We start from the raw sequence: 16,911 nt of genomic DNA on the forward strand, positions 1-16,911 counted from the left end.
CAACTTACGCACCTCCTTTATTTAATCTAGCCAGTCGAGTTCCTTTTTGCTTGTCTTCCACTTTCTGCCAGGAAACTCTCGGATAGTTAGGAATGTTTCACCACCTTCCTTAACTTTCTTTTTAGCAAATGACTTTCAGAGCGCGGCTTGCCACATAGAAAGTTGTCAGTGCTCTGGAAACATTTTATCTGCCAGCACTCCTGACAATGTGTGCTTCAAGCACACACTCAAGGGCTTTTGGCTGAGGCCATCTGTTAGCTTTGAAGACTGGATTTCAATATGTTAGTGACTGGACTCATGCACGTTCTGTCCTGTTTTCCGCAACTCCTCCCACAGCAAAGGAGCTTCCTCTCAGAACTCAGAAACAAGTCCAAGTCTTGGTGTCCTATTATTTTAAAGCTGGTTTTGCTTTGCCTGTATTTCTTTTGCTTCCCATGCTGCCGTCTCCTGGACTAGGCATGGAGGTCAACTGACCCTTGCCTACACCTTTTCATATCCTGTACCTCAGGATCTATCTAGAGAATGAGTGGAATGAGTTCAAGACAGCATTAGGCTGGGAGGGAAAGGAATACATGTCTGTCCTAGATGTATTACTCTTTCCTTTGAGGTTCTTGAGTGAGACACATGCAGAGAAACTTGCCCAGGAAAGGGGCATTTCTTTTAGTCTGAGACTAGACCCTAAGTCCCTGTGTATGACTCCCTCAGGTTTGCCTGGATAATGTGACAATCCCTTTTGTTTGGGCTAGTTATAGAGCTGTGAATTAGAACTACATTTCTTCTTTTTTCCCTTTTTGCCTATAAGGTGACACTTGAGTCAATAAGGAGTAATGGTTAGCTGTATGGATTCTGAAGCCAAGATTGCTTGCGTTTGAATTCTGTCATTTAAAACAGCAAGGGTTGTTATGTATTATACTTATTATTGAGTTTGGGAACGTCTCACTAGAATGTTAGCCAGAGAAACAAAACAACAAAGCAAAACAGAAATAATGCTAGAGCAAAAATGCTGATTCCTGGATAGTCTTATGTACAGCCCTGGATAAAGCCCCAGTCCTAGAAACCACAGCCAACGTGTGTAATTCTTTTCTTCCCTCTTAGGGTACATCTGGTCTCATCCTTGGTGAAGACTGATATGTGGCTTGAGCAACAAGAATAAATAGCATGTGGTTTCTGCTCAAGACCTCAGTATCGATTTATAAAATAGTTAGCTAAGAATAAATCAAGTTCTTTATAGGCATGGTGATAATTCTTTGTTACAGCATAGTCAGCCAGTGACAAAGGTTATCTCTTGGTGGTTTTCCCATCACCATATTCAATCAGGATTCCCATTCAGTAATTGTCATTAGATTACCTTTGGTGGAATACATTGGGAACTCAGTAATTCATGGTGACAAAGCCTTGAGAAAATGCAAATATGATACTGAATTAATAAAAATGCCTTTTTGTGATGATACAAGTACTTGTTTTTTGACTTTTTAGTGCAAGATTCCAAAATCCCCAAATAAATATTTCCACCTGGAGATTAAGAAAGAGGCGAAATGATGCCAAACCAAGGTGACATCATTAAATGAAAAAACTAGTTTGGGTAACATCAAATATATATTTTATATTTGGCTGTCAAACATTTTTTTCAATAGCAGCAGAACCGTTTACTGATATTCAGAAAAATCCTATAAACCACATGCATTGCATGAGCATATAAGACAGATAAAAGCACAGCTTTCCTAGTTGCTTTGCTCTGGCATAGGTGTGGCCTACATTCTCCATGTCCAGACTCTAGAAGCTCCTGAGGTAGTTCCAAGTATGCTGGGGATGCACTTAACTAACTGAATGATTCCCAGTATTTTTATCACTCAGAATCCTTTATTATTATTATTTTCTCCACAGATTCTAAAATTTCCTACTATGTGATCAAAAGTGAATTACCTACTAGACACTTTACTTGTTATCTCCTTTAATCTTTTCCAACACCTTATTAGGTAAGTACAGATGTACCAGTTTTACAGGTGAAAAAACTATATAACTTCCCCAAAGTGACACAGAAATTGTGAAACTGGGTTCTGACCCAAGATCTTTCTTATTCCAAAGTCTTGGGCCCTAATTCCATTTCAGAGCAAAGGAGTGACTTGTCTTGCTCAGACAGAAATCTTATCATGACCTATCTATGATTGACAATAGGATTTCTGGAATACTGAAAAGAATTGATAACCCCAATTATAATCACTGGAGATATCAATTTGACAATAATTTTTTCCTTTACTAGCTGTTGCTAATCTAACTTACAAGGCCACATAGTTTCCTAAGTCTATTTTTATTTCAAAGTAATAAAAGAATGCTTAAAATAAATAATTATGAGTTTATTGTTAATTCTTGTTCTACTATGAGCTTAATCCTCCATTCTCACGAGTTAAGTTGAGTGCACTCTTTCCCCTTTCCCTTCCTGTGCCTTCAGATTTTTTTTGTCATGTTATCCCCCACATAAAAGGAATGTGAAATTCAGAGTTTTTTAATTTCTTGTACAGGTGACAATCCTGTGCAAAGTTCTAGAGTTCCCCCCAATATCCCAGTTTGGACGTATAGTTCTGTAACTTTCAATCTTACCCAGGAGCTATAAGACCACTAGTGGCCTGGTGCATGAAATCCATGCACATTAAAAGGGGATTAATTAGAGGAAATAATTTAATATTGCTATTTGCCCTTTCTCTATAATGGAAGTGTCAGAGATGAAAGAAAATTAGTAAAATGTATATGAAAACCTTCCTCCTGTCAGAGTCTGGGGCGCATCATGGGACCCAGAGTCAAGTCCCTGCCCACTCACATGTGCCTCAAAATCACGTGAGACCCAGACCTGGCCGGGCCCTCCCCCATTGGGCTAGATCCAGACCTGGCCAGTCCCACCCTTGTCAAGCCCCACCTGGCAGGGGACATAGCCTCAGGTCCCCTGGCCTGGCGCCAGGATGGGGGGCATGGCTTGAGGTCCCCCAGCCCAGACCGGGGCAAGGGTTGTGCCTTGAGGTCCCCCGTCAAGCCCCACCAGGTGGGGGACACGGCCTGAGATACCCTGTCAAGCCCTGCTGGGTGGGGAGCATGGCCTGAGGTCCCCCGTCAAGCCCTGCCAGGCGGGGGGGGTGCAGCCTGAGGTCCCCCAGCTCAGCACCGGGAGGGGGGCACAGCCTCAGGTCCCCCGTCAAGCCCTGCCATGTGGGGGACATGGCCCGAGATACCCTGTCAAGACCCGCTGGGTCGGGGGCATGGCCTGAGGAACCCTGTCAAGACCCTCTGGGCGGGGGGTGCGGCCTGAGTTCCCCCGACCCAGTACTGGGGGTGCACCTTGAGGTCCCCCCTCAAGCCCCCTGGGTGGGGAGCATGGCCTGAGGTCCCCTGTAAAGCCCTGCCAGGCAGGGGGGCGCAGCCTCAGGTCCCCTGGCCTGGTGCTAGGGCAGGGGGCATGGCCTGAAGTCCCCTGTCAAGCCCCACAGGGGCGGGGAAGGTCGTAGCCTCAGGTCCCTGCTGATTGCTTGTTAAGGCTCCTTATGGGAACTTGGCCTCAGCTGTGGGTGCAGCCATCTTTGTGATGGAGTGATGGTCAATTAGCATATTCCCTCTTTATTAGATAGGATGTAGGAGAAGGTCAATCTCTTCCCTTACGTAGAGGTATTAATTAATGCTTCAGCTATAGAAAAGGCCAGACTACCAAGTGGGTAGAAAATGTTAGAATCAACATATAAAGAGTTCTTAAGATATTTTGTTCAGTGTTGAAGTTGTGTAAGTCTAATATACCAAAAACTGTATGTTTAATGTTGTTGCTTCCTGGTGAATTCTCCTGCCATCTCCCAAGAGTTTGTGCTTTTGTTTTGTTGTTATTACTTGTTCGTTAGTTTAATTTTGTACTTCCATGTTCTGTAGCTCTTAATTGTCAAGTCATTCACAGGGTTATATTCTGAGATGTGGTCTTTGACTGGATACCTCTGAAATGAATTGAGATGATGGAACTCCAGGTGAATATTTAGTACACTAATTCTAAAAATGATAACAATCACTTTCACACATATCACACTTATGCTGTATAAAGTATTGCTTATAAACATGAAATACACATAATTTTCATGATAATTTTTGAAGTTAGCTACTATTATTGTGGAAATAGGCACAGAGTATTTAAGTAACTTATCCTAGATCATTCAGTAGGTGAATAGTGAAACTTGAAATTGATTCCAGTAGGGGCTATTGGACTAAAAAATGTTTACCTATCTAGAAAGAAAAAAAAAAATCCATGTTTTGCTTTTAAAAAGTCTATTATTTTCTTTAGTATGACATTAATCAAGAGAGTCTAAGTTATGCCACAAACAACCTCAAAATCTCAGAAGTCTAAAATAAAAAATATTATTTATCACTTACATGTCCACCATGGTTTGGTTGGGAGCTCTGCTCTTTATTATCCCCATACCAGGTCCTGGTCACTATATGGAATATTGCTGATCACTGTGCCAATGGGGAAAAGAGTTGTAGCAAGTGCACAGTAGCACTTAAAGGTTCTGACTGCAAGTCACACCTATCGTTGTCTAAAGCAAGTCACACGATCATGCTTAACTTCAAGTTAGATGCCCAGAAAAAGGGAAGAACTGGAAATACTTTGTGAACTGCACTGCTGACCTTCACGGGTGCCTACATCCAATTTTCTAGAGTAAACTACTGGTGGAAAAAAGGAAAACATTTAAAATTAACAAGAATGCATCTTTCTGACACAGTTTGTGAAAATTTAAGCAGTATTATTCTAGTGGGTTGTGAGGATGCACGTAGTGAGATAAGGTTCTTATTAAACTCAGGTCAGACCTGGCTTGAAAAATGAAGTGGGTTTCTGGATTTTGTCCTTTGACCATTCCCATCTATCACTTTGCCAGTAGTAACCATGCTTGCAGTTGGCAGTTGATGCTTTCCTTGGAGTCCTGCTCCATTTTACTTTATTGCCTCTCTTCCAAGTGATAGCGAAGTAAATACTAAGTGAATGACATTAATCAATTCATTCATTTATTCACTCACTCCTCAGTTTGCTACATTTTTCAAGTACTTTGGCACTGACATGCTAGACTCTGGAGATACAATGATATATAAAATATGGATTACCACTCTCTGAAATTTCACAGTCTACAAGGGCAGACAAAAAATAACTAATTTATCCTGCACCCATAGATTTATCACAATAGATAGAAGGAGAAAGTTGGTAAACCTTCTGGTGATGACCAGAACTACAATTTACTACTTCCTAGTATCATGGCTTGCTGGAGCCTAATTCCAGCAGGTCATAAATGCAAGAAGTTCATCAAAAGGTTGATGAACCTTGGGGCTTCAGCAGGGCTGAATCATATCACCTGCTGCTGGAATAGTTGAAAACATTTCCCCAAACCTGAAGATCTGCATATATTATTGCCTGCTGCCAGACAGCTGAGGGCAGTTCCCCCAACCTGATAATCTACTGTTTACCAAACCTTACCTTTGATATGTATATCTGCTTTGCTATAGAACAAAATGTGTTAATAAAAAGCTAGGGGTCCAGAGACTCAGGGAGCTCAGTTACTAGAACTAAGCCTCCTCTGGTTCCCCCAAAATGCCTTCCAAATTCATATTTCATGTCTAGTATTATTCATTTACGTGCAGCCCCTTTTCCAGATTTTTGAACCCTTGCAGCTGCAGGTAACACCTCAGCAATGGCTAACATCAATTTAAATTACTGCAGAATCTATTCTTCCTTCAGCATTTTCTATGCAAAGTCTGAAGGTTTAGCCATTCTATCCACACAGAAAATTTCTCAAAAGGAATATTTAGCATATGGCTTTGTGTTATTGTGCTGCATATAGCATATACTGTAAGGAAGAGGCAATAAAGATTTTTAGGCAGAGTTGTTAAGATTAAGAAAATTATTATATTGAAAGTATAGAATATAGATTAGAAATAAAAGAATTGTGGATTGCAGTAATCCTTTGAAAGCTATTGCAGAAGGCTGAATTTGGAATGGATGGTATGAGTTGGGACTGGGCCTCCCTCTCAGGCTGGCTCTCTGGGTCCTTGGGATTCCTGTCATATTGGGGTTGCACTTCAAACATGGACCTGAGCATCTTTAGGCTGTCTTCAAAGATGCAAAAGCAGCTTGAGCAGTGCTGATCCATGTACTCAAATGGTTGTCTGCTCTGGCCCAAGGGGGCCGGACAGAAGTGAAATCAATGCATTCCTGGTCCCTTCTGGAAGGTCTTGTATAAAACCAGATCTACAGTTTGGCCAGATATAATCTGACAGACAGGTCCTCTCCATGAAGCAGAAAGGACACATGGATGCTGCCGTTCCACATTGCCTGGGCTGTGCCTGCTGCCTCCTCCATGCAGCCCACCTGCTGTGCCCATGAAGTCCAGCATTCTCTTATTTTTTAAAAATATTTTAAAAATTGATTTCAGAGAGGAAGGGAGAAGGAGAGAGAGATAGAAATATCAATGATAAGAGAGAATCATTGATTGGCTGCCTCCTACATGCACCACACTGGGATCGAGCACGCAACTTGGGCATGTGCCCTGACTGAAAATTAAACCGTGACCTCCTGGTTCATAGGTCGACGCCCAACCACTGAGCCATGCAGGCCAGGCCATTCTCCTATTTTTTATGTTTAAAATGTTTCTCTTGGTATTCTTCAAGCAATGCTGTTCAACAAATATGCAAACCACAAAATTACTTAAATAATCTAGTAGTCACATTAACAAAAATAAAATGGAGGTGAATAATGATTTAACAATATATTTTATGTAACCCCATATATTAAAAGATATTTTCAACTTATAACCAATATATAAATATGATTGCTGAGATATTTTGTATTCTCTTTTCAGGCTGAATTATTGAAGCCTGGTGGGTATGTCACACTTCTAGCACATCTCAATCTGCATTAGCCACATTTCAAGTGGTCACTAGATGCATGTGACTCTTTATTTACAGGCTTGAAATTGTTATTTTTTTTATTTAAAAATAATTTTAATTGATTTTTAGAGAGGGTAGGGGAGAGGGAGAGAGAATCATTGATGTGAACATAGATCGGCTGCCTCCTGCCCGCCCCATACTGGGGATCAAGCCCACAACCCAGGCATGTGCGCTGCCTGGGAATTGAGCAGGTTAGGTGCTCGGGATGACTCCCAACCAACTGAGCCACACAGGCCAGGGCTTGAATGAAATGACAGTACAACAGAAATGAAGGTAGATTTTTAAACTCAAAACATTTACCTTTTACCATAGAAAGATAAACAACAATTCTAATCTTTCCTAATATTTCTATGCCATATTAAATCTTGAGTTGATGAATTGAAATGTATAAATCTCTATGATATTTTTTTAAAAAAATATATTTTATTGATTTTTTTACAGAGAGGAAGGGAGAGGGATAGAGAGTTAGAAACATCGATGAGAGAGAAACATCGATCAGCTGCCTCCTGCACACCTCCTACTGGGGATGTGCCCGCAACCACGGTACATGCCCCTGACCGGAATCGAACCCGGGACCCTTCAGTCCGTAGGCCGACGCTCTATCCACTGAGCCAAACCGGTTTCGGCTCTCTGATATTTTTAAATTTTATTTTTCAATTACAGTTTACATTTAATATTATTTTGTACTAGTTTCAGGTGTACATCATGGTGGTTAGACAATCATATACTTTACAAGTGTTCCCTCTGATATTTCCAATACCCACTTGGCACTATACATAGTGATTACAATATTATTGACTATATTCCCTAGGCTTTGCTTTACATCCCCATGACTATTTTGTAGCTGCTAATTTGTACTTCTTAATCCATTCACCTTTTTCACCCAACCCCCAACCCCCTCCCCTCTGGCAATCATCAGTCTGTTCTTTGCATATATGAGTCTATTTTAATTTTGTTTGTTCATTTATTTTGTTCTTTAGACTCCACATATAAGTGAAATTATATTACATTTGTTTTTCTCTGTCTGACCTATTTCACTTGGCATAATACCCTCTAAGTCCATCCATGGTGTTGTAAATGCTAAGATTTCATTCTTTTTTATGGCTGAGTAATATTCCATTCTATATATGCACCACAACTTTTTTATCCACTTGTCTATTGATGGGAACTTGGGTTGCTTCTATAGCTTGGCTATTGTAAATGCTGCAATGAACATAGGGGTACACATATCCTTTCAAATTAGTATTTTGGGTTTCTTCAGATATATATCCAGAAGTGGAATTGCTGGGTCATAAGGCAGTTCTATTTTTAATTTTTGAGGAACTTCCATAGCGCTTTCCATAGTGGCTGCACCAATCTGCATTTTCACCAACAGTGCACATCCTCACTAACATGTTTGTTGATTTATTTATGTATATCTCCATGATTTTTATATTTTTCATAACATACTCACAAAATATGGTTTCCCTAAAATAATATGAAATAATAGGATGCTTTTAATGGCAACTAGTAGTATTTTTCCAAGTTTTCAAGTGCATTTGTTAAATGCATCAGGCAGGGAGAACCATTGCAAGTTTAGATAATACGTGCCAGAGACTTTTTTTTCCTCTGTAGATTCTTGTTGCTTGGGGCTATGGGCTGAGGATTGGACTTGGTCCAGGTAGAGACCTCTGCTGGGAGCAGAAACTCAGCAAAGCTTTTGGCAGTAATACTGGTCTGGATTGACAAATTAGAAACAAGGCGGGGTGGGGTGTGTGTGGCTCAAACACGTTTGCTGAGTCTGGGCCATGTGAAAGACCGTGTAAGAGGCAACAGAGAGCTGCTATCCTATTCAATGTATTTATCAACTTTTGAAGTCTGTGGAATGGGAGGCTACAGAGCTGATCTAAAAACTTTTAGAGTACAGAACTGGCTCTCAACATAAAGTCAGGAGGACTACCATATAAAATTTGGGTGAAGTCAAATCTATTTGGAGTCTTACCAAAACTGAAATCCAGTTCCAACCCACCCCAATTCTTTTTTTTTTTTAAATATATTTTATTGATTTTTCACAGAGAGGAAGGGAGAGGGATAGAGAGCTAGAAACATCGATGAGAGAGAAACATCGATCAGCTGCCTCCTGCACACTCCCCACTGGGGATGTGCCCGCAACCAAGGTACATGCCCTTTGACCGGAATCGAACCCGGGACCCTTCAGTCCGCAGGCCGACGCTCTATCCACTGAGCCAAACCGTTTTCGGCCCCACCCCAATTCTTGATGGGACTGAAGTGATCAATATTTTACCCTATAATATACCTAACATAGGAAAGGAAGATCTCCTCTGGTAGAGTATAACACCATCTGAACTTATTTATACACAATGTTGGACATATAATAAAAAAGTTACTAGTCATGAAGAAAGACAGGATTATATGAGATCAACCAAAAACAAGAGATTGTTATTAGTTTCTTGTTAAGAAAAAGAAACACCAAGCAGACTCATATTTGACCTAGATATGAGAGTTAGCAGAGTTAGTAGATTCAAAGCTGAGAAGAATGGATTGGACCAGGACAGAGTTGTGGGAGGCATCAGAATATGCTGGATCAGATCCCCCAGGACAAGAAAGAAGAGCAGGCAGGGAGCAGATGATGGTGGATTCTAATGCCTGGAGGCCAAGTACAGGAAGAGAACATGGTTACCGGGTCTGAGAAAGACTGATAAATAGGAGGAAAGCTAGGGTTGTGTGGAGTTGTGATGACAAAGCAAGAGAGTATTTTGGGAAGGAGGAAGGGATCAACATTGTGGACTACTGCGAAAAGGTTAAGTGAGGTGGTGAGAAGAGTTGTTTGGGCAGCTTGTAGGAAGCAGAGACTTGCAGATGTCAGCATGCAGGCTGAATTGTGCAAGTTGTTGTCATATATTGACATATTTTGGGAGATAGTTAAATTCCAAATATATGAGTATTAACCCACTGAACTGTTCAGACACTCCATTGGAGCATAATTGTTACACTAACTTTAGATAGTACTATAGATATTTTCTTTTCTTGCCATAACGTTTCTTATAATTAGAGTACATACCTCTTTCTCAGAAATCATGTCTTACCTCTGAAGAACTAATGTAATAGTTGCACTATTTGATTCTCAAAGCATGAAATAACAATTTAAACATACAGAAACAAGATCATTACCAGTGCAACCTCTTCAAACAAGCTAAATTTAAGCTCTCCCTCCTTGTTTCTGAAATATATAACATTTGCTTTAGAAGATAATTACTGCTTAGTAACATTACTAAGGATGGTCATCAAACTTTTTGCTTAGAGGGTCAGATAGTGAATATTTTAGGCTTTCAAGGATACACATGGTCTCATATTCTTCCTTTTCCCCCTTAAAAACTTTTAAAACTATAAAAACTAATTCTTAGCTTGCGGGCTCTACAAAACAGACTGCCAAATTTTATTCTTGGGCCATAGTTTGCAGGCTCATATTTTGACCTTGAAATATTTTATGGTATAATAAGTGCTTTATTTTACTTGTAATAGTTTTTTCTGTTATTATAGATATTTATATTAATGTGGTGCCACTACTTTATGTTTAGCATAAATGTTTATATTAAAAACGATTATTACAATCCTATCTAATAAAAGAGTAATATGCAAATTAACCATCACTCTGCTACACCACCAGCCACGCCCACCAGCCAATCAGGAGCGAATATGCAAATAAACCCAACTAAGATGGCCTTCGGCCACAGAGAGCAGGAGGGAGGCTTGGTTTTCCTGGGAAATGGAGGAAGCCAAGCTTTCCACCTGCCCTTGCCGGCCTAGGCCTCCACTCAAGGCTACAAAGTTTCAATGATAGAAGATACATAAACCCAAACAGAAATGGCGGCAGCCACGGAGCTGGAAAGAGCAGGAGGCTAGGGTTGCCCCCGGCGATGGAGGAAGCCAAGCTTTCCGCACACCCTGGCCGGCCCAGGCCTCCGCTTAAGGCTACAAAGTTTCAATTATAGAAGATACATAAATTCCAACAGAAATGGCTGCTGCCACGGAGCAAGCAGAAGGCTTGGCTCCGCTCCAGGCTACAAAGTTTCAATTGTAGAAGATAAATAAACCCCATATCCCAGGGCCTCTGCTTGGGTCGCCAGGGCGCGTGGCCAGCCTGCAAACCACCACAAGCCCCTCGCCCAGGCCGCCCCACACCCTAAGGGAACCCCCACCCTGATCTAGGACACCCTTCAGGGCAAACCAGCTGGCCCCCACCCATGCACCAGGCCTCTATCCTATCTAATAAAAGAGTAATATGCAGATTGACCATCACTCCAACACACAAGATGGCTGCCCACATGTGGTCAAAGATCCTGCCCCCATGTGGACACAAGATGGCCACCACAAGATGGCCAGAAAGGGAGGGCAGTTGGGAGGGACCAGGCCTGCAAGGGAGGGCAGTTGTGGGCAATCAGGCCAGCAGGGGAGGGCAGTTGTGGGCGATCAAGCCTGCAGGGGAGGGCAGTTAGGGGTGAGCAGGCCTGCAGGGGAGGGCAGTTAGGGGTGACCAGGCCTGCAGGGGAGGGCAGTTAGGGGCAAACAGGCTGGCAGGGGAGCAGTTAGGCATCAACCAGGCTGGCAGGGGAGTGGTTAGGGGGTGATCAGGCTGGCAGGCAAAAGTGGTTAGGGGCAATCAGGAAGGCAGGCAGGCGAGCAGTTGGGAGCCAGCAGGATTGTGAGAGGGATGTCTGACTGCCCATTTAGGGGTCCCAGATTGGAGAGGGTGCAGGCTGGGCTGAGGGACACCCCCGGGCCTCTAGTATCTTTATAAAAGATTATGATTTCTCAGAATATATATATTTTTAAACATATTTTATTGATATTTTACAGAGAGGAAAGGAGAGGGATAGAGAGCTAGAAACATCGATGAGAGAGAAACATCGATCAGCTGCCTCCTGCACACCCCCCACTGGGGATGTGCCCGCAAACCAGGTACATGCCCTTGACCGGAATCGAACCCGGGACCCCTCAGTCTGCAGGCCGACGCTCTATCCACTGAGCCAAACCGGTTTTGGCTCTCAGAATATTTTTCATTTTCTTTGTTTTCTCCAGGAGTTAATCAAGATTATCTAAGAACAATTGTAGAGTTGTAGAAGAGTGTTCTTTACATTGAAAGGGAACAGAATATGCTACCCCAAAATACACCAAGAACAACCAGAATGTAGCCAAGAGGACTGAAAAGCCTGCCTCTTCTACCTCCTCCTTTCCTTCCTCTTTTCATAGATTCAACCTCTTCCTCCATAGATTTATCTAATGGAGCACGAGAAAGAGAAGATGAAGCCCTAATCTCATAGGATGATAGCTGAATTTACATTGAGAAAGTCATAAAGTAGCGCTATTACTTAATCTAATTTTTAAAGGGCTGTACTTAATGAAGATAAAATCAGAATATGCCCCTTAAAATTAATTTAAAAAAATTGTGAGGTACTTTTACTTCTCTGACTGGCTTATTTCACTTGGCATAATGTTCTCCACATTCATCTATGATGTTGCAAAGGGTAAACTTTTATTTCTTTTTATGGCAGAGTAGTATTTGTGGAGTTTAATGAACAAACTGAACTACCAACCAAAATAGAGATGGACTCATAGACGAAGAGCAGGCAGACAGCTCGAGGGTATGGTGTGGTAGTGGAGGGATTGGGCATAAAATAAAATAAAAAGAAAAGAAAAATCATGAAGGATACATTGTTAAAATTTTTGCATCTCCGTCACATCTATTTCAATACCTGTATGAATTCCACATTGATGCATATATGCATATGTGACTACTATATATAAAAATATAATTCTGGTTAAATTACATATAACATGCGGCTTTAGGTACTCTTTTTTTCACTTGATGTTATTCTGTCAACAGTCTCTAATGTCATTGAAATTCACTGAAGGCTTTGTTTTTAATGACTGACTAATATTTCCTAATGTTAATTTATATTTTTTAATCATTTTCCTCTCATGTGGTTTAATTCAAACTTATCATTATTATAAGCAATTCAGAGATGTGACCAGTTTTGATCTTGAATAGTTATTTATTCTTATGCTGACAGTCAAAACATTAAATCAAAATGTCCTGAGAAGGAGAGAAGAGATTCTAAAACTTACAATGATGCCAACGATCACACTGACTCTATGCCTTATCTGCATTAGTAGATATGGAAACTGAAGTGCAGATGATTTAAAAAATGTGTCCACGTTCACACAGCTGATCAATAGAAGAACTGTGATTTGAATCCAAGTCGGCCTCACCAAAATCCATGCTTTTTTCTCTGTAGTGTTTGTACTTGTTCTGACTTAATGCGATTTTACTGTGTAACTCCAGAGGGGCTGCTGAGTATCATGAATATTACAAAAGAAGTCCTGTCTTACAGCTGCAGTAACCTGTTCCACCAATAGTAAAAGTAATTATGTCTCTTATTCCTTAAATTAAAGAGGAATATACTAGTAATTCCTCTCCCATCTTTGAAGGTCTTCTTTCCTTGCCCCTGGCATTTTACTCCTATTAACTCCCCTGCCCAGAGCCCGCATGCGTACGCACACATGGGATAGGTGCAAGACTATGAGGGGCTTTCTCAGTTGAAATGTCAATCATTTTAGATATTCAATACTAAATAGTGCCAGAGAGAAAACCAGAAGTCTAATGGTCTCTACTGGCCCTGTAGCTGCTGCCGCCACATGGTGTCACTGTTGAAACACAGGCCGACCAGCTGCCCCAATGCTGTCTCCTTTGTCTCCAAAAATTGGGCTTGAGCTTCCCAACCTCAACATCTCCTCCCTGAATGACCTGCTTACCTGGAAGTCTGACGCAATCCCTGGCTGCTGTCTGGCTTCGCTCCTCCACTCAGACACTTCTTTCCAATGAGCTGAGTCACCATCATTCATTATACATACATATGTGACACACAGGCACTTGAACTACCTGCCTCAGGTGTGCAAATATAGCCCACAGACTCTTGGACCTTACATATTGGTGATCTAGGTTCAACTCTACTAATTGGAAGTGCTTTTTCTTGAGAGAAGACAAGTAGTGGGGGTGATCTGGTAGAGATAGTTCTATCCATCTTTTTCTTCTTCCAACCAAAAAAATTTTGACCCCTATTTTTCACCTTGAGTGTTCACGTACATGAAAGACATGCAGCCTTGCACAGCTCTGCTCACAGGTATGAACCACTGGTAACATTCCTAGTAGCCAAAAAGAAAGAAGCAGACAGTCTAAGTCAAACCGGGAACAAGTAATACACTGAGGAAGGTACAGACCTGCCCAGCCCGGAGCTTGTTACTTCAGTGCATCATTATTAATTCATTGTGAATAATTAGTATGATTAGTAAATTACATCCCATTCTCAACAGATCCTTGTGGCATTTTAGCAAAATACCTCCTTCCTGTCATAATGAAAGAGGCCAGTTCCAACACCCACTCTCAGGATCCAGCTCATTCGGAGACTTCTCTTCATTGATAACTCTATTCTGTGTCTTCAACCTCTTGCTTTGTCTTGATCTCTGTTTCATCAGTTTTTAAACACATTCCAGTAGCTTCTATCTTAACAAAGCTTTGTATTAACTTGCCAAATCTTTGCATTCTGAGAATAGTGTCCTTCATGAAGCTGGACCACTGACCAAAGTTTACAAGAGTGACTTTGCCCTATTGCCTGCCAAAAAAGTCTGCTTATGACCTTAGTGACCAATTGCAATATCAGTACTGGAATATTTGGGGCCATAATGCAATACTAGAACCTCAAACCCATTTGTTTCTAAACATATGTGCCTTGACTCCCTGTTTGCTTCAGTTACCCCCAAGCCTAAACCATTGCAAACATTTACTATCACCTGAAATCTCCTTTATGTTCTCTGTAGACCACTAATCTGTCCCAATCTGCAACCTTCCTCTCCATCCATGTGACTTCCCGCTAGAATTCCTGCTCTGTGATTTGCCACCTCTCTTCTGTCATAGTCAGCTCAGAATGTTATAACAAGATACCATACACAGTGTGGCTTACACAACTAGCACTTATTTCTTATAGTTCTGGAGGCTGGGAAGTCCCAGATCAAGGTGCTGGAAGATTTGTTCCTGGTGGGAGCTCTCTTCCTGGCTGTGGACAGCTGCCTTCTCGCTGTGTCCTCACAATGAAGAGAATGAGCTCCAGCATCTTCCTCTTATAAGAACACTAATCCTGTCATGGGGGCTCCACCTTTATAACCTCACCTAAACCTAATTACCTCCCAAAGGCTGCACCTCCAAATACCACCACATTGGGGATTAGGACTTCCACATGAATTTTGGAGTGACTCAAACATTCAACCCATACATTTTGTTTCTGGGCCCCCCAAATTTATGTTATCCTCCCATGCAAAATACATTAATTTCATCCCAATAGTCCCAAAAGTCTTAACTTGTTTCAGCATCAACACTAAAGTTTAAAGTCCAAAGTCTAATTATTATCTAAATCAGAAATGGATCAGACTCAAGTTATGACTCATCCTGAGGCAAAATTCATCTCCAGCTGTGAACTGTGAAACCAGGTAAGTCAAATAGTTCCAAAATACAATGATTGGACAGACACGGGATCGATATTCCCAACCCAAAAGGGAGAAATAGGAAAGCAGGGAAAGGTGATGAGTCCCGAGGAAGCAAACATCATCAGATCTTTTTCTTTCTTTCTTTTCTTTTTTATTTTTTTTTATTGTTTAAAGTATTATAGATAGTAGTACATATATCTCCTTTTTTCCCCATTGACCTTCCCCCAGCCTCCCCTACCCCCTGTTGCATGCCCTCATCCTACCCCGCCCCCCCAATAGGGTCTTGTGTTCATTGGTTGTGCTTATATGCATGCATACAAGTCCTTTGGTTGATCTCTTTCCCCCCTCTCCAACACTCCCCAGCCTTCCCACTGTAATTTGACAGTCTGTTCAGTGCTTTACTGCCTCTGTATCTATCTTTTTGTTCATCAGGTTATAATGTTCTTTATTTTCCATAAATGAGTGAGATCATGTGGTATTTTTTTTTCATTGCCTGGCTTATTTCACTTAACATAATGCTCTCCAGGTCCATCCATACTGCTGCAAATGGTAAGAATTCCTTCTTTTTTATAGCAGCATAGTACTCCATTGTGCAGATGTACCATAACTTTCTAATCCACTCATCTGCTGATGGGCATTTAGGCTGTTTCCAGATCTTAGCTATGGTGAATTGTGCTGCTATGAACATAGGGGTGCATATATTTTTTCTGATTGGTGTTTCTAGTTTCTTGGGATATAATCCTGGAAGTGAGATTATTGGGTCAAATGGGAGTTCCATTTTTATTTTTTGAGGAAACTCCATACTGTTCTCCACAGTGGCTGCACCAGTCTGAATTCCCACCAGCAGTGCACGAGGGTTCCTTTTTCTCCACATCCTCACCAGCACTTGTCGTTTGTTGATTTGTTGATGATTGCCATTCTGACAGGTATCAGATGGTACCGCATTGTCGTTTTGATTTGCATCTCTCTGATGATTGGTGACTTTGAGCATGTTTTCATATGTCTCTTGGCCTTCCTTCTGTCTTCTTTCGAAAAGATTCTATTTAGGTCCATTGCCCATTTTTTTTTATTGGATCATTTATCTTCCTTTTATTAAGTTGTATAAGTTCCCTGTAGATGTTGGAGATTAAACCTTTATCAGAGATAACATTTGCAAATATGTTCTCCCATACAGTGGGCTTTCTTGTTGTTTTGTTGATGGTTTCTTTTGCTGTGCAAAAGCTTTTTATTTTGATGTAGTCTCATTTGTTTATTTTCTCTTTAGCTTCCATTGCCCTAGGACAGTGGTCGGCAAACTGCGGCTCGCGAGCCGCGGTTTGCTACTCTGTTGACTAATGAGTTTGCTGACCACTGCCCTAGGAGCAGTATCAGTGAAGAAATTGCTTCGGCATATGTCTGAGATTTCTCTGCCTGTGG

This window comes from Plecotus auritus (assembly GCF_963455305.1).
Source record: "Plecotus auritus genome assembly, chromosome: 3".
NCBI classification, from domain to species: domain Eukaryota; kingdom Metazoa; phylum Chordata; class Mammalia; order Chiroptera; family Vespertilionidae; genus Plecotus; species Plecotus auritus.